This window comes from Bos grunniens, chromosome 13 (genome assembly GCF_055505025.1).
Source record: "Bos grunniens cultivar Pamir isolate PY7600 chromosome 13, Bosgru_T2T1.0, whole genome shotgun sequence".
NCBI lineage: Eukaryota > Metazoa > Chordata > Mammalia > Artiodactyla > Bovidae > Bos > Bos grunniens.
Genome location: NC_141177.1, coordinates 42,049,685 through 42,065,756, shown reverse-complemented (window position 1 = coordinate 42,065,756; position 16,072 = coordinate 42,049,685). Strand labels below are relative to the sequence as shown.

Genomic DNA, 16,072 nt, shown 5'->3' with positions numbered 1-16,072 from the left:
CCCAGAAGAGAGTAATGATTCCTGACACCTGAGGGGCTCCATAAATATCCAAAGGTGTGGCAAAATTCTAAAATGAGAATTACCTAAATTCACTCCTAACATAAAGGGCTGGGAAAAGAGAAGGCCGATGGGAAATGAAGAAAGAGAAATTACAAAATCAAATGAGCCAGAGGACACCTCCCTATAAGACAAGGAGGCGGGTTATGAGACGAGACAGTGGACCCTCTTGAAGTGTTCCAGAAGTAATGCCCATGGTCTGGTGGCCAGTGCCCAGCCTGTAGTGGCTATAAAGAGAGTGTGTCAGGTGACAGATGGACTCCAGCACTCCTGGGTGACCTTACCTGGGGGCACGGGGTGGGGCCTGAGCTGAGGGGCCTTGAGGAGAAAGATCAGCAAACAGGAAGGAATTAAAATGTCTCCTACCAGCCCTGGAGATAAGCCTTTTATAGGGGCAGGCTGAGCAAGATTTTTTTTAAAAAAAAGTTTGTCCCAGAAGAACAAAGAAGTCATTCTATTCCTTTGTTACATGGTGGATGGGGGTGGGGCTGAGTGAGGAAATCTACTCAGAGCTTTCAGGAAACTAAGGCAGCCTTTGAAATTTCCATTTTGAATTTAACCATTGACATTTTTATCTGCTAGGTATGATGCAGGGGACACAAAGAAACCCAAAAAGTGGCTGATGGGACTGGGCTGCAAGCCACCCCACATGACACGTGTGAGCGATGCTGAGGCCAGGTGGGGCTCAAACAGGGCTCTGAACCAGGGAAGAGGGCCCTGGCCTGGGGGTGACACCAGAGGAGGCACAGAAATGAAGAGGGATGTCTTGAGGCAACAAGAGTTTGCCTTCCCCTTCGCATTCAGAAGAGTGAAAGGAGATGAGATGGATTTAGAAGACAGGGGTCACTTGGTGAGAGGCTCACAGGTCCAATGAGGGTGGCAGGCTTGGTCCTGGGAACGCGAGGCTCTGGACACCGGCCATGGGCATCTTTTATGTGATTAGGCCTGCTTTGGGAGGCCAAATTTGTTCAAATGTAATACCATCACTACTTCATCCTTGAGTTTTTAAAGCATTAAATTGAGATACCTGAAAATCTTGAGGCTCCAAGTGTCATTCCTCTTTGGAACTAGCTAGTTGGTAGAGGTCCAGTCCTCACAAATTGATGGAGCTTCTCTCCCTGAGGGGGTCTGGCAGAGCAGAGGGGCTAGGTGCCCCGGCTACAGAGAGAGGTTGCAGAGGTGAGGCAACACAGGAACATTGGCTTGAGTCAGGGTCCTGAAGGGCCAGGGATGGTCCAGAACTCAGCTTGGATGAAGAGGGAAGAAATCTGAGTAATCGACAATATAAAAGCCCACTGCCGGGTCTCCGGAAGCCCAGCTCCCTTGGCCACTCAGGACAAATGCAAATCATCTTTGCCAAGACAGGAGGGCCTACGGGACAAAATGGCCCTTTTTGCTAACCTCTCACAGAATCACAAATGATAGGAAACAAGTGTTTGGTATCACCTCCCCACACCCCACATAGCCTGTCGTTTTTAATTAAATAGGGAATGCTAGAAACATCTTGGTGCCTGGGGAGCCTCTTCTGATTGGCTGGTCTGATGTCTAGGAGTCCAGTGTCCTCTTCTTACCTTGTTCATATCGGTGTGTTCACGGTCTATACATGTCTTCTGTGTGCATGTCTACATGTGTGTGCTCACCCAGTAGAGCAGGGGTCACTTGCATGTTACATTCTAGGCAGAACTAAACCACATCCTTTAAACAGGCTGAAAAGTTTCTCATAATTTCCAGTGAGGAGGTTGAACTTGCTCACTGCCCAGGCAACACTTAGTGTTGAATACCCTGGCGATTCTTCTGGGGCTTCTGGTGAGGACACTGACTCCCACTTGCTGGCCAAGATTCCCGATCTGTGGGCTCTGAGCCTGCAGGATGCCTGACCCCACAGTGGCTCATGGGTACTATAGAGGCCTGGCCACTTATCTACAAGCCATTTGAAAGACTGGTATCTCAGTTAGCCACCAGTCAGAATCCAGACCTTGTCTCATTTCTGTTCTGAACACAGTAGAGCTGCAGCTTGGGAATTCTTAAAGCAGGGATTTGCAGGTCACAGGTAGGGCTCAAAGTAACCCATGGAAAATCTCTGAAATGACCCCAGAAGATAATGCTACATCGAGTCTGGCTATGTATACCCTCTCCTGTCCCTCTGCCAGTGCCAGAAAATGGTCAGCTTTTCACAAAGCAGCTGGGAAAGGATGGGCTAAAGTCCAGAATCCATTTGTCCAAAGCTCCTTGATGGTTGGTGAAGCAGCTCCCACCTGGAGAAACAGGTGGGGATCAGAACCAAGGGAGCAGTAGGCCTGCAGGCCAGCAGCCAAGGCCCGGGGAGATCTCAGCCTAGAGGCGCTGGACTCAGGGAAGCTGAGGACACACAGGGTGGTGCGTCACCTGTTGCTGCCCTACCAGCTGCCCAAGCAGAGCACAGTCACCCCTGCGTCACACTCCCCACCACTCAAAACCAAACTCTGGCCAGGCCATTGGGCTGGATCTCCAGAGTCTGGGTCGCCAGGTGTCCACATGGGTATCTTTGGCCCCACAGAGGTAACAAGCAGGCTAAGTCACTGCAGTTGTGTCCAACCCTTCACAACCCCATAGACTGTAGCCCACCAGGCTCCTCTCTCCATGGGTATTCTCCAGGCAAGAATACTGGAGTCAGTTGCCATTTCCTCCTCCAGGGAATCTTCCCTACCGAGGGATCGAATCTTGCATCTCGTGCATTGGCAGGCAGATTCTTTACTACTTGCACCACCTGGGAAACCCAATAAGACTTTTGTTTGAACTGACTGCTTCTCACCCCTAAGAAGCTCAGAAATAAGCTGGGTTTTCAAATTCACTTCTGAAATAAAAGTACACGGGGTACTTTTCTGTAGCAGGCTAACCAAAAATACATAATATCGTAACACAAAATAAAATAATTTTTTCAAGTGGTAAAGGCTAACTGAGATACCAACCTTTCAAATGGCTTGAAGATAAGTGGCCAGGCAGTACCCACACAGTACCCATGAGCCATTGTGGGGTCAGGCACCCTGCAGGCTCAGAGCACATAGATGAGGAATCTTGGCCAACAAGTGGGAGTCAGTGTCCTCACCTGCTTGTCACCTACCTAAGGTCACCCAAACACATTTTGACCTGGATAAAAAAAGTAAAAGAAAAGAAAGGAAAGGAAGACAAGAAAGGAGGAAGGAAGGAAAGCAGAAGAAAGAAAAAAAAAAAGAAATTAAGGAAGTTTGGAGGGAAGGAGTAAGGAAGGAGAGAGAGTCGGAGGGAGGGCGGAAAGGAAGGAAGGAGAAAAAGGATTTTCTCTTTGAACAGGAGGGGAGGTTGCCTGGGACTGACAGAGGGAAATAAGAGGAGGAATTAAAATGGTGCAGTGACTAACAAAGCTGTAGGTGTAAATGGCTGTCTGAGATCCTTGTACATGTCTAGTACCTACAGTCTACTGGCAGCTGCCTGCTTCCCACAGCTTGTGAGAGGCAGCAGAGGGTTGGGACCACAGCCCAGACAAAGTCAGTACACCTGGCCTGTGGGCTGCTCTGTGACTGAGGGTCCTTCGGCCTCCCAGCCCTTTACGTGATGGAAGCGGAAAACACCTAAGGATGAAAAGGTGCCTTTAGGTCAGTAATTCAATGCTCCTGAATTTTGTCCAACCATCAGGCAAGAGAAGCAGGACAGAACCTGCTGTCTGTGTTGCAGGTCAAAGATATGGAACATTACTAAAGTTGCACAGGGTGTTGACAATCAAACGAAACAAGCCCCCAGCTCTCCCCTGTCCTGTTCTCTCCATCATCATGACCAGAAGAAGAAGCTGTAAGTGACAAAGAGCTTGTGGCTGATCAACTTAATGTATGTGGAGGCTGGAGAGCTTGGGAAACTCATGTCGAACAAGCAAAGACTCAAGCCATCATCAGAATAACTTCATATCTTAGAGGCAGGGTTTTCTCCACTCTTTTTGGCTTTTCTGTGACCACCCACGTGGGCTCTGGGTATCACTGGCAACCTGTCTCCTCAGTTTTTGCTCTGCTCCTGTTTACCTGTTTTATCAAGAAGGGGGGCAATGTGTCTGTTTGTGCTTTGCCGGGCATTAATAAAGATAAGAGAGGCCGTAGCTACCAAACAGAGTTTTCAAAAACCCTCCCTGGTTTCCCTGGCTGCCAGGCTGCGTGCACAGACATACAGAGCCACTGATGCAGGAACTATTATCACCATCCGATTATTGTCATTGTAATGCCTATTCAACGGCCCCTTTGTAAGTTCCTAGAGGGCAGGGACCGTGTCTTGGGCTGCTTTTCATGAATTCATGCCTTCCTGCTCCCATTCACTGATTCTACAAACGTTTATTGAGTGCAGACCTCACCATGCCTGCCACAGTGCTGGGGACACAGAGAATATATCATATGCTGGGTGTTCTCAGTGGCACAGCCCTGCCCTGGAAGCCAGCCCTCCTTCTGTCCACCCTCTCAGGAAAGAAGCCCCCCATCGGGCATGGGTTGGGCTGTCTACAGCTGCCTTCAGGCCACAAGACCTCTCGATATCTTTATTCCATCTGAACTTCTACAGTGTGACCGTATTTCTTTAACAATAAAAACAAAAAAATCTAATGAAGTCTAGTTTTTAAACCTATCATTTTAAAACTAAACTTCTACTTCTCTCATCCTTGACCGCCCACTTGAATCTCCTTGGGGATGTTCAAAGACGGATGCTGGGTCCCACGTACAGCATGTGCGATCTCATTGGCCAGTGCCCCAGGGATCTTCAGAACTCCTAGATGATTTGAACACGTGGCCAAGTTGAAAAATACCCTTCAAAGAAGGGACAGAGGAAAGAAAGCCTCAGGCTCGCAGGTGGGGGCTGCTTTCTCTCAGATTTGTTTTTTGTGCCACTGCCTGTGTATTGAGGTGAGGAGAGGATTCTGACTCTCCCCGTCCTGAGCCACTTGCTCCCCGTACCCGAGACGTCCGTGCCTTCCTAGCTGCCCTTGCCTCAGGATACTCTCCTCTGCCTGGGACATGCTACTGTCACCTCTGGGTCAGGTAAGGCTCTGGACTCTGGCCCAACAGGGAGTCGTCCATCTCTTTCAATTCTGGCTTCCATACCCTGGACTCCAGGATCTCACCCTCCTGTTTTCTATGACTCACACTGTCGGATACAAGCTGCTCTCTTTCCTGGTGGCAATGATGTCCTTTAGGAAGGGGTACTTCTTAGAGGCATCAATCCTTACACCAATATGGGGGCTTTGGGAGATGCTAGGAGAGAAGGGCCCCAGAGCCTTCCTGACAATGGTGGAGGAGCTCACCCACACCTGTGTCCTTGAAGTTCATCCCCAAGGAAGTGCAGACCAAGAAGACTCCTGGAATTGCGAATGGGCAGTCCCACTTCCTGCCCACTCAGAGGGTGAGCTTTGTTTAGAAAAAGGAAACTGAGTTTTGGCAAGGATGTGGAGGAACGGGAACTCTGGTACCTGTGTGGCTGGTGGGAAAGTAAAATTGTGTAGTTTCTGTGGGGGTAAGTTCCTCAAAAAATTTCTGTAGAATTGTCCTGTAGCTCTGAAATTTCACTGCAAGGTATGTGCCCAAGGAACTGAAAGCAGGGACTTAGACACATGTACACACGTGTCATAGCAGCATCATTCACCATGAGCAAAAGGTGGGAATAGCCTGGATGTCAGATAAATGGATGCATTTATGATTAAGTTTTATATATATATATACACACACACACATGTATGTGCATGTATAAATGATTATCTAATGAGTAAATATATATTTATTCAATGAACAATACACATATTAGGAGACATGTTAATACAATAGGCATTAAATATTAGATGATGTTACAAAACACATAATGTAATCAAAATTGAAACTGAAGGATGAAATTAAGAATGCAAAGAAGAGGACTTCTCGTAGTTCTGAGAATCCGCCTGCAATGCAGGAGACCCCAGTTCAATTCCTGGATCAGAAAGATTTCCTGGAGAAGGGATAGGCTACCCACTCCAATATTCTTGGGCTTCCCTCGTGGCTAGCTGGTAAAGAATCTGCCTGCAATGTGGGAGACCTGGATTCAGTCTCTGGATTGGGAAGATCCCCTGGAGAAGGGAAAGGCTACCCACTCCAGTACTCTGGCCTGGAGAATACCATGGACTGTATAGTCCGTGGGGTCGCAAAGAGTTGAACACGACTGAGTGAATTCCACTTCACTGGTAGTCCAGTGGTTAAGAATCCACCTTCCAGTGCAAGGGGCGTGGGTTTGATCCCTGGTCAGGAAACTAAGATCCTGCATGCCACAAGGCACAGTCTTAAAAAAAAAAAAAAACACGAAGGAATTCTTACTCAAGCTCCCAGTGGTGACCACCCATCTCTGAAAATTGCCCCCTATTGTTTCCCTTTGCCCTTAAATTTTGAGAGGTCAAGTCTGAAGAGGTTCCTCACCCTCTATCCTGCTCTTCTTCTTGGATCCCATGAAAATTTAGATTTAAGGATAAAGTTCTTTGTGCAGCCATTTTTAAGGTGTCTGTTTTGTTGCTCTGGAAAGACACTGTGGGTATCTAAATTCCTTCCAGTGGGTCTGTCTGCCCTGAAGACAGGATTTGTTTGGGGTGACCCCATGAGGATGACATGAGGCTGGACGGTCACCCAGAGGCTCTGGTGCCTGGGCACCAGTGTGGACACATATATGTGAGATTCTCCAAACACAGAGTGTTTTCCACTTTATACTTGATGCTCTTGGGAGCCCTCGCACGCATCTAACTTCCTGTTTGCCTCTAATCAAATCCAGTCCCTTGGATAGATAAGAGTCTAAGTGAGACCCAAAGATAACACAGCTGGGTGGTGACGGGGTCAAAGCCTCAGGTCTCTGAGGTTGCCAACATGAAGACATGCCCGAGACAACCATCATTCCAGCAACATTATGATGCCTATAAGACAAAGATGAGGACATGTTACTTCTGAGCAAGGAAGGCAGAGCAGGAGAAATCAATGTGAATTTTGAATTCACATTGAAATTTTGAAATCAGAGAATTTTGATAAAGCACACTTTTTTTTTAACAAAACAAAATCCGTGAATTGATTTTGTTATTGTCTCATATCTCTACCCCAACGTGGGCAGTTGTGCAAGGAAATCGATCTATTGAGTCACGTGACAATGCCTAGATGTGACTATTACAGACCTCAGAAAACATCAAGTTCAAGTGGTTGAACCCAAGTCTTCAATAACATAACCTGCAAACTCCTGAAACTGTGATATTTAAGCAGAAGATCTTTTCCATACATATAAAAAAATATATCTGAGGGGAGGGGGCTTCTAATTTCAAGGACAAGAATGAAAAGAAAATCAGCAGTTAGTGACATTGAAGTGAATATTGGAATTCCCCTAAAAGAAGAAAAATTGGGGGAAAAAAATCAAATAAATGAGTAAAGTAATTATACACATGGAGCCATGCAAATGATCGATGGACAAATACAAAACCCATATGCCCCTTTCAAATGTCCTCGGGCAGCAACCACAGTACATCACGGAGCGAGGTGTGAAATTCACATGAGAGAGGAAAGAGCCGAGGGTCCCCGTCCAGTGAGCAGCCAGTGGACATGTTGGACGGGGCCAGGGTTCCAACAAAGGCTGCTGCTCTGTGGAACAGGTACAAGACAGATGGCTCGTTAAACATTGCCAGCATACTTGAGTGGTGCCATTCCGCGGTCAGAGCCTGGATAATGGTCACAAGGACATTGTGTAGCAGCAAGTTGGCTAATTTCAACCGGGCTAAAGCTCTTGCTTATCTTTGTTGGTTTTGCAAAGATTAAGGCCCTTTCTCTGCTTTGAATGCACCACAGCTGCCCAGCAAAGCATTCCTGAAGTTTTGTCTGAATTCCCGCTGTTAAGAGGGGGCCCTGCAGAACTTGGCACATGCAAAGACTTGTTTGGTTCGTCCTTGGAGTTGCTTCTCCCCAGAAGATCTGGGCCACTCTTTCCCCTGACTTCTGAGTGAACGATCTGGAGTCATGGGGGTCTTTGCAGGAAAATCTCCCCCGTGGGGCTTCAAAATGCATCTGCTGTGGATTTTTATTTCAGATTAAGACTGATCCATTCACTACTTTTGTGGAAAAGGGTAAACACTGTCGTAAATTCCATCCGGTGAATCATGGGAGGTGGTGGTTCAAATTCAACGTGTTTGCTTTCGAAAGGGGGCCCTTGGCTTCTTATCTTTATGTACAAAAGAAAATCGGACTCAGCCTGGTCCTGCAGCCAATGGACGCACACCTGGCCTGCTCAGCTGCTGCGAGGCCTCCAACCTGAAGCTCCTCTCCCCTGTTTGCAGACAAAGGCAGAGGGCGAGAGGCTGATGCAGAGGGGGCTGGGCCAGGGTCTGTGCTCACAGGCCCAGAGCAGAGCCAGTTGTGGGCATTATCTGGGTACGTTATGAAAAGTGATGCCTTGACTGATTAGGTGTTTCTGGCAGCTCAGATGGCGTCTTCTCTTGTAGATGGTGTGTGGCTATCCTACCTTGCTAAGTGCTATATTTACCTGAGGCAGCTTCCTCTACCCAAACTGATCATTTCCAGCTATATACAATTGAGAATTTGTGCCCAGTAGATAAGCTTTAAAATTAATCTTTTTGACTACATCTATAGAAGCAAAGAAGGAACCAAGAAAGTTGATTTTACCTTCTTCCCTCTCTCTCCCTCTCTCTCTCTCTGTCTTCACACACACACACACACACGTACCCTAGATCCCAGTGTCTCTCTGTAGTGTCAGGTGTTGTCAGGATTAAGCAGTAGCTTCTGGTGAGCAACCAAGTTCTGAGGATGCACTTGAGGAAATGAAAGATATTTCATTCTAAAGAACTTTCCATTTAGAAACTTCAAATGGGAGAAACCAGTGAGAAGTGGGGTGTTACATTTTGTGTTATTGTATGTTTGGAATTCAAGAAAAGAGAAAAGCATCAGCTTGGGAGGTCATCCCAAATTTTTTATAACACTTAAAATAACCTTCTATATCTCTTTAAATGCAAAAAATTAGAATTTTCTTGGGCTCAAAAATCACTGCAGATGGTGACTGCAGCCATGAAATTAAAGGACACTTGCTCCTTGGAAGGAAAGCTATGACACACCTAAACAGTGTATTAAAAAGCAGAGACATCATTTTGCTGACAAAGGTCTGTATAGTCAAAACTATTGTTTTTTCAATAGTCATGTATAGATGTGAGAGTTGGACCATAAAGAAGGCTGAGCACCAAAGAACTGATGCTTTCCTACTGTGGTGCCAGAGGAGACTCTCGAGAGTCCCTTGAACAGAAAGGAGATTAATCCACTCAATCCTAAAGGAAATCAGTCCTGAATATTCATTGGTAGGACTGATGCTGAAGCTGAAGCTCCAATAATTTGGCCACCTGATGTGAAGAGCCAACCCACTGGAAAAGACCCTGATGCTGGGAAACATTGAACGCAGGAAGGGAAAGGAGTGACAAAGGATAAGATGGTTGGGATGGCATCATTGACTCAATGGAAGTGAATTTGAGCAAGCTTGGGGAGATGGTGAAGGACAGGGGAGCCTAGTGTGCTGCAGTTCATGGGGTCGCAGAGTCGAACACGACTTAGTAACCAAACAACAACAACATGGCGTGGCATGTCCACCCAGGGCTCTTCTCTTGATTTATTCTGTTATTTTCCCACCATCTCCCATCCGTGCTCTGGCTCCACAGCACACACTGGTGTTCCCCCTGCACCGTGGGGTGTGGGCAGGTCCCCCAGATAGGAGGGGCCACCTGTGCTATAGTTATCTACTTAGAAAACGGTCCCTTCTTTGATTCTAGGTCAGCCTTCTTTGATTCCTCTAGTCAAGAATCACTAATTTCCCTTATGACATGGTCCATTTACCCTGGTTCAAATATGTATTTATATATAGAATGTCATTTCCACCTTTGTTCACTCACTTTTCAAAGAATCAGATTGCAGTGGAGATCTGGGCTGTTTCATTGATTTCTCTTCTTATCTTTTTTATATTCTTCTTTATGACTACTCTGGTTTTATTCTAATTCTCTTTTTTCCCCTAGTATGTTTCATTTTGCCTTTGGGTCTTTGGTTTTCAATGTGTCTTGCTTATGATAATGTACTCAAAATGACACAAAACACGAAATGCCACTTAGGTATTGGCCATAGAGTTTGACATTTTCATCCTTGTTCATTTATAAAAATTTTGCAATATCTTTTAATTTTGTCCCTTGAATACTATTGCCTATGTGTTATATAATTTGTGAGCCCAAGAGATATTTGACACTTTCTTCTTCTTATTTTGTTATGATCAGAGAGCATAATCTGTGTATACTGATAATTTGGCAATTGTTCTTTTGTTCTGGGAGAACTTATAAATGAATATTCTGTTTGCAGGTATATGTTTATGTATACCTATTAGATCAGCACTGTCTAATAGAAATGATGCAAGTCATATATGTGTGTGTGTGTGTCTGTGTGTGTGTATATAATTTTGTATATTTTTTAGCAGCCATAGTAGCAAAGTAAAAATACACCTGAGTGTCAGTGACTCAATCATGTCCAGCTCTTTGTGACCTGCATAGACTATAGTCCCCAGGCTCCTCGGTCCACAGGATTTCCCAGACACAGTTACTGAAATGGGATGACATTTCCTTCTCCAGGGGATCTTCCTGACCCAGGGATCAAACCCAAGTCTCATGTATTATAGGCAGATTCTTTACTGCTGAGCCACCAGGCAAGCCAGAGAATACAAATACCAAATTCCAATGAGAAGTCCAACAGAAGACAGTGGTTTGGAGACTCCAACATATTTGGCTAATATTAACATACGACTTTTCAAAGTGGTTTCTTTTCCAGATACCCCATGCCCTGAAGACACCTCCACTTGTAAGTGTTATGGGAGTGTGCCCAACTGGCCTGTCCCCAGCAGCAGTGACCTGGGTGAGGTTGGATTGATCTTGGGCACCAGCTCTCCTTCCTCAATAAAAATCTATTAGACCAGAAGCCAAGGGATTTGTTTCCTACATCCTCTGACAGGGATGTTTTTCTAGGATTTTGCTTCTTAAAGGCGAGTTCACTTTCTTGGACAAGTGGGTGTCCCAGTGATAGAGCCCAGCTTTCCATGAGTGGACAACAAACTGCCTCCTGGACCTGTGTTACCAGCATTCCTGAATTTGAGTTGGAATTTTAGTGTTAGAAGCAAAGCTACAGAATTGATTATAGAGAGAAAGAGTAAAGGAACTTGGGAAATTCCCATGTCCTTCCTGCTGAGGATCAGCAGGACAGGAGGTTGGGAAGAGGACTGAGTGGAGGTGAGCTCTCCTGCAGGCATCTCCATCCAGCCCCACCTGTCAGCTGCTGCCCCGGAACTGGAAGCTTTCAAAGTATCTTAAGCAACCACATTAAATCCCCAGTCTGTCTTCTGTATCCATATGATCCCTTTTATCTGAGAAAGTGAAAGTGAAGCCACTCAGTCGTGTCCAACTCTTTGTGACCCTGTGGACTGTAGCCCACCAGGCTCCTCCGTCCATGGGATTCTCCAGGCAAGAATACTGGAGTGGGTTGCCATTTCCTTCTCCAGGGGAATCTTCCCGACCCAGGGATCAAACCCAGGTCTCCTGCATTGCAGGCAGACGCTTTAACCTCCGAGCCACCAGGGAAGCCCGCTGAGAACTATCTTCTAAAGATTACGAACAGAGCCTCAGAACTATCTTAGATTCTGGGGTGACTGAGGCCATGAAATTAAAAGATGTTTGCTCCTTGGAAGAAAAGCTATGACAAACCTAGGCAGTGTATTAAAAAGCAGAGACATCACTTTGCCAGCAAAAGTCCATCTAGTCAAAGCTATGGTTTTTCCAGTAGTCATATATGGATGTGAGAGTTGGACTATAAAGAAAGCTGAGCGCCAAAGGGTTGATGCTTTTGAACTGTGGTGCTGGAGGAGACTCTTGAGGTCCCTTGGACAGCAAGGAGATACAACCAGTCAATCCTAGAGGAAATCAGTCCTGAATATTCACTGAAAGGACTGGTGCTGAAGCTGAAACTCCAAAACTTTGGCCACCTCATGCAAAGAGCCAATTCATTGGAAAAGACCCTGATGCTGGGAAAGATTGAAGGCAGGAGGAGAAGGGGACAACAGAGGATGAGATGGTTAGATGGCATCACTGACTCAGTGGACATGAGTTTGAGCAAACTCCAGGAGATAGTAAAGGACAGGGAAGCCTGGCATGCTGCAGTCCATAGAGGTCACAAAGAATCTGATAAGACTTAGCAACTGAGCAAGAAAAACAACAATGTTCAAACTCCATCCTTGTCCAGTTAACAATGGGCTTTTGGATGGTTCATTTGGCCTTTCAAAGTTTCAACTTCTTCCTCTGTGTAGCAGTGATAAGACCCACCTCACAAATTTTTCAGAACTGGAAGATATAGGGACTGAAAAACTGCCATGGACAGCTCTTTGAGCATTAAAGATTTGCTCTAGAATGGCTGCCACCATTATTGCTGCTCTGGATCACTCTTAACCTTCCTGCGAGTCCAGTTGTTAAGTAAAAACTATGGCCCAAAGGCCTGCAGTGCGAAAGGCAGACATCTACCACTGGAGTCCCAGGGCAGGGGCTCAGAGTGACTCATGCCAGAGGCTCCACTGGCTTCTTTCAAGAAAAGCGCTGGACCATCAAGAGACTTCTAGATCCAGGTAACGCTCTCCCAACCCTGTGACCCTAGATGGGTGTGCAGGAAAAAAATGAATTAGACGGGTCCATCCAGCCCCTCCAGCTCAGTACTCTTGTGGTCCTAAACCTACGATTCTGGCCTTGATTGACTAAGAGAAGAGTAATGGAAGGTTCACGCACCATTATCTTCCTAAAGAACGCTAAGCATGCCACCCCAGAAGAAATCCAGTTTTCTCAAACCCTGAGCAGCCCACTCCAAGACTTCTACCTCCAACATTGCCCTTTTGGCTCGCCTGCTTAGGAGGCTCTGAAGAGGTCAGAGGAAACAGGATGCAGCCTCCCCATCTCAAGAGGACATCTTTTGGGGAATTTCCCTGGTGGTCCAGTGGTTAACGATCTGCCTAGCAATACAGGGGATGCAGGTTCAATCCCTGGTTGGGGAAACGAAGAATCCTGCTTGCTGGGGAGCAGCTAAGTCCAAGAGCTACAACTACTGAAGCCCGGACACTCTGGAGCCCATACACCACAAAGAAGATGTCACATGATGTAACAAAGATCCTGCGTGCCACACCTAAGACCCAACACAGCCAAATGAATAAATATTTTTTTTAAAAAAGAGAAGACATCTTTCAACTGAACTAGGGTCAGCTTCATTTTCAACTTGGGGTAACATTCCAGACTGATATAAAGAAAATGGATTAGGCTGGCAATTCCTTGATTCCATTCACAGACCCTGAGAGCCTGTGGTGGTAAGTGCTGTGCTGGCCCCTGGCTGAAGCTGAACGCTGTCTAGAAAAACAAAGCAGGTTTTAAAGAATAATAAACGTCATTTAGGATGTGACTAACCAATGCCCACTCCCTATGTGTGTCTTTATGTCTATAATCTTTCTGCCTGTAACTTTCAGGCAGCTTTCCTCTGACCCACCTTCCACCTGGGCCCAAGAAGGCATATGCTGGGAGAACGATGGTGATTCCGGCCAACACGGTGAGTCAGGGACATATGGTGTCCCGAGCTCTCTGTTTACTCTTGTTCCTGGGAGATTAGTCAGCCAGAGGTGCAGAATCAGCCTGAATGCCATCTGCTGTTCTTCAGTGCAGGCTGAAGGGGACAGGTCAGCCCTACATACCTTGATAGCTAGGGGAGGGCCTGGACCATCCAGAATGCAAAAGCTGCAGCCTGATGAAAGCAAGGCTTCTGTTCTTCCTACTGGCAGGCTGTCCTTTCTCACCAAACAAGGGAAGAGCTGCATCTGGGGAAGGAAGATGGACCTTGAGCTACTGTGGTTCTGGTTTGTCCCAGGCTCCTTGGTGGACTCTTCACAGCCCCAAGACACCAGGCAGCTGCCCTCACTCCACTTGGACTGGTCTGCAGCCTTGGGAGTTGGTCTAAGAGCTCAAGGTATTCTGCACAGAAAGCTGCTGATTTGTCAGTGGAAAGATTCTAGTCTTTGGCCCCTGCTTCCGCCTGCTTTTAAGGTCAGGTCTTGAGGTCTTGGGTAACTTTTTCAACCTCCCTAAGTCTCCCTTTCTTTGTCTATTGAATGGCGATCTTCACAAGGCTGTTGCCTAGGATGAACTGATCTGAGATAATCTATGTAAAGCACCTGGATTTAGGAGGAGTGCAATAAAAGTGAGTGCCCTTCCCCCTCCCCTGGATTATGTGCCTTTTACCCCCGCTTCATGGAGATTCCTTAGTGAACAGAAAGCTGTTACATCATTTGCTTGTAATCCTCATGATAAAATAAAATTCCCATCAAAATAATGTTAACGGCCCATTGGCATGTCTGGGTCACAGAAATAATGATGTGGTGAAAATAAAATTGAGGCTATTGGCTCAAGGAAAGAGGTTAGCAAGTCACAGTGTGCAGAGAGAGAGATAAAGAGAAACTGGCCTTGGGGGAGCCTGAATCATTCTCCATCAAGAGCAAAATTGCACATACAGCACAGGATTCCTGTGAGCTCTCAAGACACATGCTTTGGACAAAATACTCCCTAGTCTCCAGCGTTCTAAGTTCACTTCTTAGGGTTTTCTATTTCATCAACACTGACTCCAGTTCCCAGCCCACCAGCCCCAGGAGGAGGCTGATGTGGCTATGGGTTTCATAACCTCCTTGTGGGAGATTTTCTATCATTTGGGTGACAAGGTATAACGTTGCAAGTCACAAAACTCCAAATGATGAAGGCATCTTCATCAGATTTCTGGGCTTCCCGGTGGCTCAGTGGTAAAGAGTCTGCCTGCAATGCAAGAGATGCAGGAGATGAAGTTTGAGTTCCTGGGTCAGGAAGATCCCCTCTAGGAGGAAACGACAACCCATTCCAGTATTCTTGCCTGTAGAATCTCATGGACGGAGGAGCCTGGTGGGCTACAGGGTTGCAAGAGTTTGATAGAACTGAGTACACACCACCAGATTTCTACTAGTGCCATGAGTTTTGTTATAAGAATTGTCCCATTTGCAGCCACCAGCTCCCAGGTGCAATTTTCAGCACAGAAATCCCCTGGAGCCAGTTATAGGGAAACTGTGACAACATCCGGCCAACTTCAGAGAAATTGATTTGGGCTGGGAGGGTGGACTTTGTTCACCCATGGTGTTCCAATGAATATTTTCAGGCTTAAGGAACAGACCGTCCAAAAATAAAATTCATTGATTTTTCCAAAGGGCAAGGACAAGCAGATGGCCCTAGTAAAGGAGGTCTCTGCCATGGCTTTCCTGAACTCACACTGTATTCATGTTGAACAGATGCTCTTCTGGAGGATGAAGAGAAATCAAGACAATCAAACGAGACAAAATTACAGTTGGCTACCATGAAATATGCAGTGGGCATTTTTCTGTAGGAAAACTGAAGAATCCCCACACTCCATGCCCTAAGCACATTCATCTCCAGCTCCAGGGACTGTTGGACCTCCGGTTCTGACTTCTGGTCCCCATACCAGCAAAAGATGTCTGGGACCAGGACAGCTCTGTTCATGCAAAATAAGACGGTCAGCAGAGTCCAGACAGCACAGGCAGGAGGGGAGCCAACTGCACAAGCTTCTCCTTGTTGATACAAAATGGTCCCCATGGCCCGGGTGAAAAATAAGGGCCTTCAGGATCCATGGGAATGTGCTCTGGCTCCAGCGAGGTCACTTCTGAGATAATCTGGTCTCTTCCAAGATGGTCATGCTCTCAATTCTTCCCAGGCTCTCATAAATGGAATAACAACACCTGTGTTGAAATGGGTTCTCAGTGTACATTAAATATGTTTTTAGAGCAAACGTGGAGACAGTTGACCTGCGCTAATGGAGGAATTTAAAAAAGGAAGCTGGAGAAAGGTAGGCTGAAGAGCCAATGAGGATCGCTCCTGCCCCAGACCCCATGGGCACTT

The 16,072-nt window shown here is 46.4% G+C and overlaps 1 protein-coding gene across 6 annotated transcripts in view; it reads right to left on the bottom strand.

Annotated features, from left to right (window-relative positions):
- Positions 1-547: 547 nt before the first annotated feature.
- Positions 548-16,072, bottom strand: part of FOXA2 (forkhead box A2) — a 67,584-nt gene continuing 52,059 nt past the window's right edge. For 2 of the 6 annotated variants that reach the window (XR_015138760.1, XR_015138754.1), the window contains one exon: positions 548-15,912. The gene's annotated coding sequence lies outside the window, so the exon portion shown is untranslated. The remainder of the gene's footprint in view (positions 15,913-16,072) is intronic. The other 4 variants (XR_015138761.1, XR_015138756.1, XR_015138763.1 and 1 more) reach the window with 2 other exon arrangements.